Source organism: Aquarana catesbeiana, linkage group LG01 (assembly GCF_042186555.1).
Source record: "Aquarana catesbeiana isolate 2022-GZ linkage group LG01, ASM4218655v1, whole genome shotgun sequence".
Lineage (NCBI taxonomy): Eukaryota > Metazoa > Chordata > Amphibia > Anura > Ranidae > Aquarana > Aquarana catesbeiana.
The window spans coordinates 102,444,974-102,460,957 of record NC_133324.1 but is presented as its reverse complement, the minus strand read 5'-3'; the positions used below and the strand labels follow the sequence as shown (position 1 = coordinate 102,460,957).

General features: G+C 42.6%; 1 protein-coding gene across 1 annotated transcript in view; it reads right to left on the bottom strand.

The window, feature by feature from the left end:
- Positions 1-15,984, bottom strand: part of ITGA2 (integrin subunit alpha 2) — a 236,103-nt gene that overhangs the window by 175,041 nt on the left and 45,078 nt on the right. The window lies entirely within an intron of this gene.

Sequence of the window (15,984 nt, the reverse complement as noted above, 5' to 3'; positions counted from 1 at the left end):
CCAGGAGGGAGGCTTATCGGAGATGGTTGGGGATACCCGGGATGAGGTGTGGTAGAGTGATGGTGGAGGTGGAGAGGTACGTAAGGCTGGATAGACCACCTGACGTGTTGGTGATACATGAGGAATGATTTGGGGATCCGGACAGTCAGGGACCTGATCGCGGATATTAAATCCGATTTCACGCACTTGCGCACTAAATTCCCGGGTACCCCTTTTTGCTGTGGTCTGACATTGGGCTAGATCTGTGGTGAGCATCAGTAAGACTCATATCAACAAAGTAGTGGGTAGGTTCGTGGCACAGAATGGGGGTATTGTGATTAGGCACAGAGAGCTTGGAAAAAATGTGGGGCTCTACTTGAGGAGTGATGGAGTTCGTCTCTCTGAAGTGGGGATTGACTTATGGCTATGGGTTTACAAGAAGGGATAGAACGGGCCCTGAGGGTGTGGAGGTGCCCTCAAGGGTAAGGTTGTCACCCTTTCGGGCTGTGGCGGTGTTCTTCTGGTGGTCTTTGACGGTGGCAGTAAACGGAGGGATCAAAAAGGGGTGGGGGGCTCATCGTTTGTATGTGCCCCTCCGGGGTATTCCTGAACGGTGGATGGAATACTGGAATGGTTGCACTGTGGGAAGGGGTTGTCTCCGAGCGGTCACAGCTGGAGGCCTATCAGTTTGGAAAAGGTCCCACAGTGCATTGGTGTGGTGTGTGGTTATACGTGGTTAAAAGGTGGGTCACCATCAGAGACCATCAGACTGGGGTTAACAGGTTATGTTATTGTTTATTATATTTATATATACAGTATATATATAGTGGTTTGGAGTTATTTAGTTGGTTTGTTTTAATAAAATAGGCTGTTATGGCCATTTTACTCCATAAAATATAAGTGTGGTCTCATTATTTGAGGTGGGTAAGGTATGGGTTGGAGTATAAGTGGGTAACAGCGATAAGAATGAAGGGGACATTTAGACTACACTGGTCAAGTGAGGCCCGGAACGAAAGGACTGCAAGGAGGGATAGTGTAGGGCCGGGCATGACAGTGTGTCTAAGGGAGACACATATGGGGTTAATGTGGAAAGGAGTAATGGGAGTGGCAAGAAAGGGGAAGGTAAGAAAGAAGTTTTTGCCAAAGGGGAGTGGTTATATTTATAGAGGGGGCGGTGCAAAGGGTCAGTGTGAAGATGAACTTACAGGAGGAGGCAGTTTTTCCCACCCTCCCACCCTAGATATATGTGTGCAATGTGTCCGTGTGTACTTGCTGCTCTGTTTTTAATTTATTGCAGGAAAAGGAAGAAGGTCGTCATGACAGCGGATAGGTGCCCTTCAGGGCTATGGCGGTGTTCTTCTGGTGGTCTTTGACGGTGGCAGTAAACGGAGGGATCAAAAAGGGGTGGGGGGCTCATCGTTTGTATGTGCCCCTCCGGGGTATTCCTGAACGGTGGATGGAATACTGGAATGGTTGCACTGTGGGAAGGGGTTGTCTCCGAGCGGTCACAGCTGGAGGCCTATCAGTTTGGAAAAGGTCCCACAGTGCATTGGTGTGGTGTGTGGTTATACGTGGTTAAAAGGTGGGTCACCATCAGAGACCATCAGACTGGGGTTAACAGGTTATGTTATTGTTTATTATATTTATATATACAGTATATATATAGTGGTTTGGAGTTATTTAGTTGGTTTGTTTTAATAAAATAGGCTGTTATGGCCATTTTACTCCATAAAATATAAGTGTGGTCTCATTATTTGAGGTGGGTAAGGTATGGGTTGGAGTATAAGTGGGTAACAGCGATAAGAATGAAGGGGACATTTAGACTACACTGGTCATGGACAGTACTGTGTCTTCCCTTGTTGTGGTGCCCTGCAGCATAGTTGTGTTTGCTGGAAGTTTATCCCTAAGCAAACACCTTTTTTTTTGGGGGGGGGGGGGTGTTAGAGTGGAAGTTTCCACTGGGAAGGGTTAACCTTGTATTTGTACTGGTGACCATTTTCACTGAGAATTAATGTGAGGGAAAATCAAAATTGTTTGAATTGTCCCCAAAACAAGAGGTAAGGGTAAGTCTTCCAGTCGGGTCACCTGTTTTGGGGACAGCTGACTAGGGGGGAAGTGCCCTCACTTTGGGAAACTTCCTCCAACTTCCTGAATCTCTGGGACAGGAAGTGAAGGGAAATTTCCCCAATGATACCCAGACAGCTAAAAATAACCTGGCAAGGGGTTTAACTCTTCCCTACTAAAAAAGGTTGGCTATATATACTTTAATACACTGAGGTGCCATTTAAATGAATGGCCCCACAATGCATCACTGTGCATAGTGCATTACCACAATATTCAGACCCTGTCCTTAATGAAAAGGGTTCTTCATTTGGCTGAAACCATCCACAACATGGAAATCCCATGACAAAAGGTATTTGGATCACACAAGTGGAGTTCAGTGGCCATAGCAGCTCTGTATTACAAAATCTAATCCAATAAGTAACAAAAAATACCAATAAATGGCTATTATTTATAGCCATTTTAACTTTGTCCGTGAGCCACTTATGTTTTATCTTTAGCCTTTTAAACGTATTGCCCATGGAAATATACTTTGCAGTGAGTTTACATACAGTTACTTTGAAGAATTCCCATTTCTGTTCCAAGTTCATTGATGCCAATATTCCCTCCCAGTCTAAGTCCTGGAGAGCCGCCCTCATCCTTGGAAAACGTGCTCTCTTAAAGTTAAGTGTTTTTATCTTTCCCGTATGTGTTTGTTGCTTACAACTAACATTAAATGATATCATATTATGGTCACTGCTACCCAGGTGTGCTTTTATATGAACATTAGTAATAAGCCTCTGCATTGTTTGAGATTATCAGGTCCAACAGAGCATCATTCCTAGTCAGGGTCTCAATAAACTGGACCATAAAATTGTCTTGTAATAAGTTTATAAATTTTTGCCCTTTAACTGTTCCAGCAGTGCCATTACTCCAGTCAATTTCTGGGTAGTTAAAATACCCCATTATTATCACCGTCCCAGCCCTTGCAGCCCTTTTCATTTATGCAAGGAGCTGAGTCCCCACCTCCTCACTAACACTGAGAGGTCTATAACAAACTACAATGACAACCTTTGTAGTACGCACACCCATGTACAGTTCCACCCATAATGCTTCAGACTCATCACACCAATTCACCAATCAGGTAACAGGAACTCCTCCATTATCTATTCTTATTAATCCTTCAGCTGCCTGGTACCCCTTCAACCCTCTCATGTGGCTCCTACGCCTATGTCCTTCCTCTTCTTTATTCCAAGGCCTTCTCATTTGACACTAGGTAAAGTATCTCCATTTATAGATTTACCCTAACCTCCTCTAACTGCCACTTGAACAAGAAATTAGGGTAAATGTCTTGAACACAGACACCAATGAAATCCTAACAGAGGCTGTAACCTTTCCCACAATATCTGATTCTAAATTCAAGATTTTTTAGTCAACTAAAATATGAGGGGTGAATTTTACAGGTATAAAAAGGGATGCTACATGCAGTAGTAAGTGGCAAGTATGTCCTGTTACTGATAGGCGGTGCACATGTCACATGCCAGTCCAGAGACCGTTAATCAAGATGGCAGACAACAGTGTTAATGTGTGCATGGAACAGAGTGTGGTGATGAATCTTCTTGCAAACTAAGACGTAAAACCTACAGATATCTACAGAAGATTTCAAGCACAGTGCGATGATGAGACGATAGATGATAGGCTCAGCAATGGCATGCAATGCCAAGCTGCTGCTAATAAAGCAAACAGAATATTGGCATGCATTAAAAGGGGGATCAACTCCAGAGATAAAACGATAATTCTCCTGCTCTACAAGACTCTGGTCCGGCCGCACCTAGAGTATGCTGTCCAGTTCTGGGCACCAGTCCTCAGGAGCGATGTACTGGAAATGGAGCGAGTACAAAGAAGGGCAACAAAGCTAATAAAGGGTCTGGAGGATCTTAGTTATGAGGAAAGGTTGCGAGCACTGAACTTATTCTCTCTGGAGAAGAGACGCTTGAGAGGGGATATGATTTCAATTTACAAGTACTGTACTGGTGACCCCACAATAGGGATAAAACTTTTTCGCAGAAGAGAGTTTAATAAGACTCGTGGCCACACATTACAATTAGAAGAAAAGAGGTTTAACCTTAAACTACGTAGAGGGTTCTTTACTGTAAGAGCGGCAAGGATGTGGAATTCCCTTCCACAGACGGTGGTCTCAGCGGGGAGCATTGATAGCTTCAATAAACTATTAGATAATCACCTGAATGACCGCAATATACAGGGATATGTAATGAAATACTGACACATAATCACACACATAGGTTGGACTTGATGGACTTGTGTCTTTTTTCAACCTCCCCTACTATGTAACTATGTAACTATGAGACCGATAGCCGCAGTAAGACATTTGAATGGTGTAAATATTTCAAAGATGGCCGTATGTCCGTCAGTGACGATCACGGCCATGGTGGTTCCCGGCCTACAGCAGTCATTCCTGTGGATTGCTTTATCCTGGATAATTGCCACATAACCTGTTGTGAAATGGCACAGGAGATGAATCTTTCTGTGGGAATGGTAAACACAATCATTCATGAACATTTGCATTTTCAAAAAGTTAGTGCACGCTGGGTACCAAGACAGCTTTCCAGTTTTGACTGGCACAGAAGAGTTGAAATCTGCACTGCATTGAAAGAGCATTTGACAGGGAAGGCCAGGATTTTCTGGATCACATCATCACAAGTGATGAAACCTGGGCACAATATTTCACTCCGGAATCAAAACAAGCATCAAAGCAGTGGAAGCATGCGGACTCACCACCACCAAAAAAAGATTGAACAATTGCATCTGGAGGATGAGTGATGGCAAGTGGTTTCTGGGATAAACGTCACATTATTCATGTGTATGTACTATCCTGTAGTGCCACTATCAACAGTGAATATTACTGTTGTGTTCTGAGTGATGTGCATATGAGTCTGCGGAAAAAATGGCCTGTTTCTTCAGGACAACACACAAGCTCAAACTGTTCACTGTACTACGTGCACATTATTGCTACATCCCCTTTGCAGCCTGGATCTCGCTCCAAGTGATTTCCATCTGGACACCTAAAAGAGTTCCTCAGAGATCAGAATTTCAGCACTGATGACGAAGTGAAGCAGGATGTCCTAGGATGGTTCGGGTGTACTGACAAATCTTTCTATACCGAAGCTTTCCAGGCATTAAAGGCTGGGATAAGTGTATAAATGTAGCAGGGGACTATGTCGAAAAATAAATGCAGTTTCCACTCCTTGAAATTTGTTCTCTTATTATATAAACTTAAATGTCCTGGTTTGACTTGAACGTCCCTCGTATATCAAACACATAGAAGTTGTACAAAACATCATACTGCCTTATAGTGGATGGTTGGAGCACAAGTAATATAAAGGAATATTTAAAGGGGTATCTAGCTCACCAGGGAGATTCCCCATGGACCAACATTAAGGCTTCCGGATGCGGCTCGCAGCAGAGGTCTGGTGAGTCCCTGTTCTCCATTTCAGGGACAAATTTTTGCCTGAATTCAGGCCTAAAACGGAGCCAAAGATGCACAGGACTCCTGTGCAAGCCACTCCACACCTGCCACACAGATACGTGAATCGGCTCCATAAAGAGCCGGTAACAATCTCCTGTCATGCAAATTTTCATGCGAATCCCGACATCTAGTTTGCACTAGTGTGAACCCAGCCTTAAGGTATAGATCAATATCTTAAGAATCAGCTTATATAGCCGTAGAAGGGTTGTCTAGCCAGCATGACCAGACTTTTTGAAATTTCCTCGCACAACCTCTATTGCTATAGGTAGCTTGATACAGAGGTAAGTTAGAGCTCACTAATTGCATCCAGAACCGAACAGTAGATTTTTTTCCAGCACATTGTGACATCCTTCCTGGCTTAAAACAACAAAAGGTTTAAGAGGATCCATATAGCCCCTGTGTTCCTCTACGAGACGCAGCAAGCAGTACCTAGGGCTACACCTGATTTGTATATGGGTGATGGAGCTCATGACTTGAACCATATCCTTCCAATATGAAGTGATGGCCAGGCAAGTCCAGAATACGTGAAAAAATTACTATTATTATAATTATTATTAGTAATAATAATAATATAGATCTTTTGATCTATTATTACTTTTATATTTATTTTTAATTACACCATCAAATTTCACAATATTTTACAGTATAAAGTAAGAATACGTACATTGATCATAATACAGCACATGATAGGAAACACAAGTTTGGAGAAACAGTAAAGCTCAATAAATAACCCTGAGTGCCTGCATGTCTTTATCTGCAGTTCCCCAGGCACTAAAGGAAGCCGAATCTGATTTTTTTGTGAAATCGTTATTGGCAGGTGAAATTATAACAGTCTGATAGAGGCAAAGTCAATGTATGTAACACCTGGTACTGCTATGGAGGACTGACATTATTCTATGTTATGTGAGTCAGTTCTGTTCCGGCACTCCTCTCGCTGTTGGATGATGCTGAATAGCTGAATGCTTCACTTACAGCTGATTTTCTAGTGCTAATTTAATTCTCTATGCCAAAAAAATTAAAACCATACATGAGCCTGTTTCCTATTAGCCAGAATGACATCATTGCCTAGATTACATACTGGGCATATCATATATCACATATGCAGAAATTCTTTATTCTCCATAGAATACATTCCCACATGTAGAGATTTGTCAGGAGGGGGTGATGAAGTCAGGACCATATCTACAGCACTCATTTCTAAAGGGAGGAAGAGTTGAGGCAGACCTATACAGAAAAACAAATACAGCTTTAGTTGAAGATCTGGCCTGTATAATATGAAATGTTCATGAAAACTCCCAAAAGAGTGCCATTTGGGATTATGTCATATATCTGCATTCTTACATTGCTCAATCACATGGTCAGTGACTGATAATTAGCCACAAGCAACCAGTGGACCATCACTCCTCCACGATTCTCTGTGTTAAAATTGGTCATGTGATTGCCCCCCAAGAATTTCCATAGGTACCATAGGTACCCTAAGTTCTTTTCATAAAATCCTGCTGTCATATACCCTTCCCCATGTTTCTCCCTGGGAACTGTTTACCTTCTGGAGCTGAAATTTGGAAGCCTTGTGTAATCTCTATACAGAGAGGCTTGCAAATTTCGGCTCCAGAGTGGTGAGTTTGCACTGTTCAATTGACTTTTCCATTTTTCCATTTGTCAGTTCTTGGACCTCACCCATGGCTGCTCAGGCGCTAAGCACTGCATCCTGGGAGGAAGGAGAGAAGATCACATTCTCCATCATACCTGGAAATACAAGGTATTGTAAAGGGCTCTTGCAGATAAAAAGGTAATAGTTAAAGAATTCCAGGTATAAATATTTTTACATAGTTACAGTGGTCCAGTTTTGACCAATGTAACTATGCATATACCATACCTGTGGGATCCCTCTAGAAGCTGGAAATCACTGTAGTAGATATCACAACATCAGTGATCTTCACGGTGATCTCCACTTCTGCTGCTTACTAAACAGGCTGATCGGTTGGCCGATCGGCAAGTTAATTATTCAGAGAACGCTTTGCATTTTCTCAATGTTTCAAAACTGGTCTCTAATTGGAGAAGGTGAATAGGTGGGATGGTGATGTCATACTCTCCACTGCATCCAATCAGATAATGCTTTGCATTCATTGACAAAATGCAAAGCATTCTCTGATGGTACTTGTGCCCAGCGACCAACTTCCAGTGTTCAGTAAGCAGCAGGACAGCAGCTTGGCACGGGACCCAGAAACTAGTGTAGATCATATAGTAGAAATGACTACTACGGTGGTTTCCAGCTTCATGAGGGATCTCACAACTATCCAAGCTGGATCAATGTAACTATGTAAAATTATCCATACCTCAAATCTTTCTTTAAGCATTGAGAAGGTATGTATCGTCAGGTGGAGGTTGCCTTATCAAGGGAACTCATCCTGTTGGCCTAAATGGGCAAAGTAACAGATTTTAAGCCAGTGCGGACAGGCTGTTGTCCACTTCAAACTTGTTTCTCTTCCCATACAAAACTTTGGGACTGCAAAATCAATAAAATGCAGATCAACTGTGCCTGCAATGAATTCAGGATGATCTGGAAGCACGTTGACACTGGCTCTAACTGTAAAGAAAATAAAATTGACTCTGAACTGTGCCAGTTTTTCAATAGTAAGATTTAAATAACATCTGAGATCACTGATCCTTGTTCTGGCTTAATGATGGGACTGAAGGTAGAGGATTTCTCTATTTTACTCCTTGCTGGTGAGATCTCAATGTAAAAACATACAAGGGAAAATATATATCTAGCTATTTAATTTTGAATTGTGTTATGCAATCAAAAACTTGAAACACAGATGCTACTAATAAAATGCTTTTTAGCTGTTATTTCTCATAGCTAGATTTGTTGGATGAGAAAAATATTTACAAAAATAATAATATATCAAAATGCAATGCACTAAGAATAAAAGGAGAATTTTAGTTATGCATTGGCAGACATTTTAAATTTGATTTCCATAAAAAGGGTTCTGGAATTTTATCATTTTAAAGCGAAAAGTCTTAGTCTCTCTAAAAATTGTTTGTCAGGGCTGGATTTCATTTATATGCCTCATCCCCCCCCACTGACTCCTCTCCATGCCACCTTCACAAGTCATTAGCTCTAGTTCCTAGTATCTTCTATGAAAAACATTAACACATGGAGACTGGAGGATACTCAGTTAAATTTATGTATGCATGCATAGCAAAAATGTTACAGAAGGAGCAAATGTACACAGAAATCTTAGATGCAAGATCCAAGAACTCACTTTAACTTATATGGAACAATAAGAACAAAGCACAAATAAGATCTCAAACTGACCTTAACTGATCTCAAAATCCTGCGTACACTAACCCTAAAAGACAACTGAACCTAACGCCAGAACATCCTGCCTAAAAAAAGGTTGCCCTTGTTGAGTGCCAAGGGCTGTAGAGCCTTTCTAAAGCAAGATGTACCTTCCATCATAAACTCAAGAAATAAGTGGTTTATATCACAAATTAGGATAATGGGTGAAACCATGTTTTTTGGTTCATTTCAGCAAACCAAAGAACACAAGGTTTACATGCACTACATCAACGACCAACAAGCCTGAAATAGCTGTAGTTTGTAAAAATATCTGTATTTGGCTGTATGCTACAGTAACAGTAGTTCTGAATGTGCAGTTGGTCCAGGGGCAAAAAGGAATTTATTTCATGGTTCTGCCCACTATCCTAATATGAGGACTAAGCCCATCATTTTTAGAGTTATGATAAAAGTGAGACTTGCCGATATCTGTACTTTGTTCTAGTTTGGCTCTTTCAACAAATACGTACGTTACTTGCTGTTGCCTAATAATGAGTGGAGTGTGGCAGGTACATGCTCTACTGTGTGTTTTGGTGTGCAGTGGTGCCAAAATTGTGCATTTCTATTTTGGTGCGCTGACAACCAAGATTTTCAAAGGATTGTATGGAAATTCGGAGTCACCTAAATGCTTTCAGTGAGTCAACTAATTTTGTTTAAATGCTCATACAAAAAAAAAAATCATCCAGATCTGTTTTTGTTTCCCACAGGTATTAAAGTGTTACTAAACCCACAACAGTAAAATCAGTCTGTATTTGCAATAAAGCAGGGGTCAGCAACCTTTTTCCACTTAAGGGCCGGATTCAATGTATGTGAATGCATGGAGGGCCACATTCACCTGCTAATAAATGAAGATAATAATAATAATAATAACATAGTAATAATAACAGTACAGGTTTACCTCACTTTAAGGTGCTTCACTAATACAAAGTTCACCCTGAGGGAACATGTGGCTGGGGATTCGGATTTTATTGTCCCCTCCCCCATCCTGGCACCCAAGGGTGGCTGACGCCAGCCCTGCCAGCCAGCATGGTCTGGAGAAGGGTTTCCTGTCCCTAGGGAAAATGGGGTTCCTGCTCTTAGGGGAGATAGGGTCCCTGTCCCTAGGGGAGATGAGGGCCCCATCCCAAGGGAAGGTGGGGTCCCTGTCCCCAGGGGTGATGGAGTCCCTGTCCCCAGGGGTGATAGGGTCCCTGTCCCCAGGGGAGATAGGGTCCCTGTCCCAAGGTGAGAAGGGGTCGCTGTCCCCAGGTGAGATGGGGTCCCGTCCCAAGGTGAGAAGGGGTTCCTGTCCCCAGGGGTGATGGGGTCCCTAATATGGCCCCCCCTATTGCAGCGTCCTCTGTACTCCCATAGCAGTGTCCTCTGTCCCCCTTTACATCACTCCCATAGTGTCCTCTGCCTCCCTCCCCCCATAGCAGTTTCCTGTGCCCCCCAAAGCAGTGTCCTCTGTCCCCTGCACCCCCCACTGTAGTGTCCTCTGTACCCCCATAGTGTCCTCTGGCCCCCTGCACACCACCCCACACACACACAACCTCACACAATGTAGGTGGAACCCTCCTATCTTACACACAGCAGAGCAGAGATTGGCCAGTATCACAGGACTGGATGGGGGCAGAAACTGCTGAAGTTAACTTTTCACATTAACAGGCTGGTAATTGATTGCTAGGATTGTCTGGCAACCAACTACCTTCTGTTTAATGTGAAAAGTTAACTGCAGCAGTTCCTGACCCCATCCAGTCCTGTGATAGCGGCCGCTGTCCAATGAAGAGGAGAGTGGCAAAACTGTCCGCGGGCCGGTGCATGTGAATTCATCACGGGCACTGGTGGGCCGGACATATAGCGGTGGCGGGCCAGGTGCGGCCATAGATTGACGACCCCTGCAGTAAAGCATGCTTGTTATACTCACTGTGGAACCTAAGGGGTTCACCCTTTGCATTGTGTAAAAAGGCTGTTTGATCATGTCTTCTCTGATCCTCCCCTTCTTCCACAGTCCCCAAACCATCTCCTGATAGATGGGGGGCAAGCTGCACATGTTTAGTTTGGTGTGTATTGCTGGAGAGTTTTTTTTTTCTTGCATGTGATCAGCACAGGGTCAATAAGCACTGTCCAGACAGAGGGTCAGGGGTCTTGCAGCCTCATAGGACAATCATGGGAGAATGAAAACACTTCCTACAAGCTTAAACCAGTGCTCTGCTGTACACTGATAGAAGTCACAAGACTGCTCTATACTGCTGATGAGAAAAGGTATTTAGCAGTTTATATTTACTAAAATAATTGCATTTCCATGTTCTGTGTACTGTGGGAGACCAGATATAGTGAATGCAGGGTCCTGGGTTTAGTAACACTTTAAATAGGTTTTTTTACAATATGTATGGGTCTTCTCAAACTGAGAACACATGCGCAGTTAGATTTTCATCCATTCAAGAAACATTTTTATTCTGCTCATTTGAATTTTCTCATCAATACGATCGAAAATGCATCCAACTTTTTGAGATGGGAATGAGGGACACCTATCAGTAAAAGTATGCAGGCATAGGACACACCCCTGGCCATGCCCCCTTAAAGGAGAATTGTACAAAAAAAAACAAGATTGGTTAAACCCACAAGTGCTTTTTTACCACTAATATTCCTTTATATTGGCTTTTGGAATTTAAAAATACAGCAATTTAGAAATCAGATGAAAGGTTTAGTGCTGGAAAACACTTTTTATAGATAAAAAGTGCATTTTATATACAACTATATATATAGATCAGATCAAAATGAGGGACAAATGAGGAGGAATGAGGGACAGAGGGATATTGTTCCCAATCAGGGACAGTCCCTCGAAATCAGGGACAGTTGGGAGCTATGAAAATGACCCCACTGACCCCACCAACCACTTAAAATCAAAGGAACGTTCCAAAAAATTTAAGTTGTTAAATATGTGTATGGCCAGCTTTCGACAGCATACAGTTAATTCACTGTTACAAAGAGAAGTGTGTTGAGTGAAACTTGTTTTATCCTGGCAGACTGTAGGCATGACTTCAAACATCCTGACAGTTGGGTTTGGAATGTTGGGAGGTTTACAGAAAGATAACAGCTAGAAGAACAGTGTATCTCCATTGTGATAAAAGCTAGCAATGATGACCGTATAATTAAATCACACGCCAACGCTGTTTTTGGTTTGTTACCGTCTAAAAACCACAGGGAAAAATAGTATGATGGGTTAAGACATTAGAGGTTTCATACATGAAAAAATCTGTGCAATGTTAGAATATTATTTTTCACGTAAACATAGAGGGATCCTTAGTTCAAATACAGGTCCGAACACTATCTGCATGGAGGCTGCAGGCTCTCCCCTTTCCTACAGGTGATTACTCCAGGTACAGTACTCCATTTTCTTCCTTCACTCCCAAGACATGCTGGTAGCTTCATTGGCTCCCGTAAGAATTGTCTTTCCCAAAAGTTGTCAAAACCAGATACCCGCCCCCCCCCCAAAAAAAAAGTGTCACCCTTTTGGGTGGAGCTCCGCTTTAAACACTTACCTGGCTCCTGCTGATATCTAGAACCATGCTTATCTACAGCAGCGTTGACTCCCTCTTCTCACAGGACACAGAGGCAATAGTGGGATCTTCTGCTGCTGTCAATCAAAGCCTGTGACAAGGGAGCTGGGGGCCTGGCCAACCCAGTGGGTGTGTCTATGCACATACAGTCAATTCGATATTCCAGTCGCACACGTTCCCGGACAAATGGCAATAGAACATTAACGGGTGCTGTAACGATTACCAGTTGGGTTCTGGAAGCATCAAACAGAAGTACATCTTCGCCAGCACACCATGGATCAGCAAGCAAGATTGTCCAAAAAAAGTTTTTTTAATTGAAAACGGTCACATCACAAGGGAGGTGCTTAACGTTTTGGGGCCGCGCAGGACCCCTTCGTCAGGCAAGTGATGGAGTGCACAGTAAAATACAACATATATATAGTGGCCACCAATAAAGAGAACAACAAGTGCAGAGTGAGAGAAATAGTCCCCTCCCCCTCCCACTGACGTCAATCTGACGTCAGAATCCCACCAGAATCATTTAAAATCATAGTTTAAATACTTAATCAATAATCCTAACCACAATGGCAAGCATAAATTGCTGTAATACAGAGTGGCGTCAGTAACTGTCATTAATTGTGTTAGATTGGCAAGAATCGCCGATTCTGCCCGCTCGGGGCGTACTGTTGCTTAGGACCCAGCGACTGTCAGTCAGCTGGAGGTCCAGGGAGCCAATAGCTTAGCGCTACGTGGGTAGCGCATGCGCCCAGCTCATTGGCAACCCTGAATGTGAAGGACGCCTGGCAGCGGGGCCGCTGTCGTCACGGTAACCCGTGACGTGCGGCCAACGCCGCGTCAGGTAATCAAGGGGAGGAGGGAGCATACGGGGAAAGGAGAGAGGGTAAAAGAAAAGCGATATAGTGGGGAAGAGCATAAGAAGGTGCTGCAGGAAATGGTGTGAAGGTGAAGAATCAAGGGAAAGAGATGAGGTGACAAGAGCAAAGGGATATAGCAAAAAGGAAAGAAGTGGAAAATAGAACGGAATAAAGTGTCTGAAATAGATAAAAACCCATGTCATGGCAAGCATGACAGGGTGAAGGAAGGGGGGAAAAAACACAAGGGGGAAATAAAAGGGACAAAAAAAAGGGGGGAAGAAGGGGGGAAAAAAGGGGGGAAGAAAAAACAAAACAAACTAAAATAAACAAAGCACAGGGTGCAAGGGAATAAGTTGCAGTGTATAGGGCAGGGAAAAATAGTTGAAATAAAAGAAAAAGGGAAAAAAGAAAGAGGGAAAAGAAGGAAAGAGAAGGAAAAAATTAGAAAAAGAAAAAGAGGAAAAAAAGGAAAAAAAGGGAAAAAGGGAAAAAAGGAAAAAAAGGGGGGAAAAAAGAAGAAAAAGGGGGAAAAAAAGGAAGAGAAACAAAGGAAAAAAAAGGGAATAAAGGGAAAAAAGAAAAAAGGGGGGAAAAAAGGAAAAAAAGGAAAACGAGGGAGAAAAAGGAAAAAAAAGGAAGAAAAAAGGAAAAAAAAGGAAAAACAGAAGAAAAAGGAAAAAAGGAAAAAAAGAAAGAAAAAGGGGAATAAACGGGAAAAAAAAGGGAAAGGAAAAACAAGGGGAAAAAAAATGGAAAAAAAGGGAAAAAAGTAAAAAGGAAAAAGAGAAAGAAAAGGAAAAAAGCAAAAAAAAGGGCGAGGGGGGGAAGGAAAAAGGGGGGTTAAGAAAAGGGGAAGAAAAAGGGGGAGGGGGGGAGAGGGAAGGGGGGGAGAAGGAGGAGAGGAAAAAGAAAAGAGGAATCTGGGGATATCAAATGTGATTGCCAGCAAGAGCCAGAGGGCTAGATAATATCCAATAAACTTAATTGGGAATTTAGTAAAGGACTCCTTTTCATAAGTACAAAAATACAAAAATGGTTAGAGTGCCCGCTGGATGATTACCACTGATAAATACCAGATGCGAGGAGAGATGAAAAAGTAGTAAAAGGTCCCCAAAGGGGAGAGAAGTACCAGGTATATAAATACAAGGTATATATAAACATCCGATGAGTAATTGCTAGAGTGATACTTGGATGATCAAAATTGCGCGTTTTACGTCATCCTGGGTGGAAAAGAAAACATACATGTGAAACCATCATCTTTCATCAATGAAACATGTGAACGACAGGTTAGTATTGAGTCCCCCAGGGTGTACCGTGCCCAGGGTATAAATCCAGTAGGCCTCGCGGCGGAGAAGTAACAGATCTCGGTCCCCTCCTCTATGGGGAGGTTTGATGTGCTCAATCACCATCCCACTGAGCTCATGTGTTTGGTGCTTAGCTGTTACGAAGTGTATTGCCACAGGTTTGTTAGGATCAGCCTGTTCACCCTTTTCGGTCTTGGCCAGGGTGACCCTGATGTCGCTTCTGTGTTTCTGGAATCTTTTCTTAAATGGGCCAACGGTCTTGCCCTCATATGATAATGTACAGGGGCATTTCAGCACATATACGCAAAAATCGGTATTGCAGTTATAGTATTCTCGTATCGGGTAACGACCCGAACGCACCTCCCTTGTGATGTGACTGTTTTCGATTAAAAAAACTTTTTTTGGACAATCTTGCTTGCTGATCCATGGTGTGCTGGCGAAGATGTACTTCTGTTCTATGCACACACACACACATCCTAACCGAGGAGTGCACCCACCCGAGTGCCCCCACAGCAGCCGGCTTGCTATGGGGGGCAATCGCAGAAGAGGAGGAGAGGACAGAGCTGGTGGGGGGACTCGCAGAAGAGGAAGTTCAGGGCCACTCTGTGCAATATCAGTAAACAAGTATATTATGTTTATTATTTTAATAAAAAGGAAACAATGGCTTTACAACCACTGTAAATGTAAAAAAAAATCCAAAACATAAAAAAAATTGTAAAGAAATAAATAAAAATGATTTAAAAAAAGGTAAAAGCTCTTTTGTCACCCCTGTACAGACCCAAATACGAATTAGAGCGTAGGGTGTACACATGTATGTAAAAGTATATTGCACTGCACATGTATCACAAATTGCAGACTAAGAGAAATAATTCTAAGGGTATAATACATGGGAAACTTTATACTGATAACCTTTAAAGATGGAGAATTTTGAGTACCATAATTTTTTTGTAATTTCAGCCCTGGTTCACACTGATGCAATGCAGGAAACGCACATGATTTGCTGTGTTTCCTCGCATCACATCGCACTGCATAGCATTTGCATGGCGTCCATGCGATCTGCTGCGGCTGTCAATGTTAGGGTAACAAACAAAGATTTGGGGGCCACACCCTAAAAGATGCATTAAAGATGGTGCAGCCATAAGACCATCTTTAAAGCATCTTTTAGGGTGTTCCCCCCAAATCTTTGTTTGTCTATTGTATGGATTCTGACCAAATCCCTTTGGGCAGGAGCACCCCACTGCCCCATCATTGCCTCTTATTAGCGTCTTATCCTGTGTTATAGGAGGAGTCCTTTAGTTCTCCCATATAGGAGGAGTCCTTTAGTTCTCCCATATAGGAGGAGTCCTTTAGTTCTCCCATATAGGAGGAGTCCTTTAGT